Raw genomic sequence first — 1,041 nt, 5'->3', positions numbered from 1 at the left:
AATTACCATGAGCGTTTTTTCCTGGGATCCTTGAAGCTGTGCTGAAGACATATCAGTCGGCGGTACCATCGCTCCGTAGTACGCACACAGTTATTTTCTGTGCTGCGATGGGTCCACACAGGGATCGTGCAACGTGCATTTCCCCAGCCTCGGATTGGGCTGACATTGCTGTGGTAAATGGCTCCGCTTCATCCAGAGGGCGGTCCCTGTGTGTAGGAACACCCCGTATTCCAGCGCTGACAGCCACATGCTACGGGACATCATAACACATGCTGCTGGAAACAGCCTTGTCCTGTAGCTGGCGCTTTTTGTTTTGTACACACCGACCAAGAGTGGATTAGACCCGATCAGAAACATGACTCACCTGAGCACTATTTGGAAACCCGTTTAACTTCAGTCCTCGAAACGAACTTGTATTTTTTTTGATGATATTAAATAATCTCACTAGTAGCCTAGGTAATTAATTATTCACCAATAGCCTTCCTTTGCAACTGTGGCAGCTATCCATTGTCAAATATGGCTAAATTGCTAACAAATATTAACAAAATGTAATTTAAAGTAGCCATTTACTAGTCATCATGTCCATAAAGCAAATAACAAATTAGATAAGAAATGTTACCAACAACAATATATAATGGTTTCTCATAAATACATACTAATAACAAATCAGTCATATCTCGTGGAAGAATTAGTAAAAGAATAATGATTAATATGCAATGAAAAACCATTATCTAGTCTCTATTGGATTAAGTAGTATCTAATGAGTAAATACTACACTAATGAGTAGATATTTAATAATTTGGTTAATAATAAATATATTAGACACTATTAGAAAATATTGAAAAAGTATAAGTCACTATTTTATTACTTACTTGTACTACAACTAATAATAATAATAACAACATAAAATGCATACTAGTAAGTTAGTCCAATTTATCTCCATGGATGCTGGAAGGTGAATTTCCTATTGCAAGGTTGAGCATTTCAGATATGCACTGTTGCTACTGATTTATGGTATTTTCCTTGGTTCTGTTTTTCTTA

At 36.6% G+C, this 1,041-nt stretch overlaps 1 pseudogene; it reads right to left on the bottom strand.

Moving 5' to 3' along the window:
* Positions 1 to 69, bottom strand: part of LOC113053984 (CAP-Gly domain-containing linker protein 3-like) — a 3,035-nt pseudogene extending 2,966 nt beyond the window's left edge.
* Between the last annotated feature and the right edge of the window lie 972 nt (positions 70 to 1,041).

The sequence above is a fragment of the Carassius auratus genome, chromosome 3 (assembly GCF_003368295.1).
Source record: "Carassius auratus strain Wakin chromosome 3, ASM336829v1, whole genome shotgun sequence".
In the NCBI taxonomy this organism is placed as follows: domain Eukaryota; kingdom Metazoa; phylum Chordata; class Actinopteri; order Cypriniformes; family Cyprinidae; genus Carassius; species Carassius auratus.
This window is presented reverse-complemented; position numbering and strand designations above follow the sequence as displayed.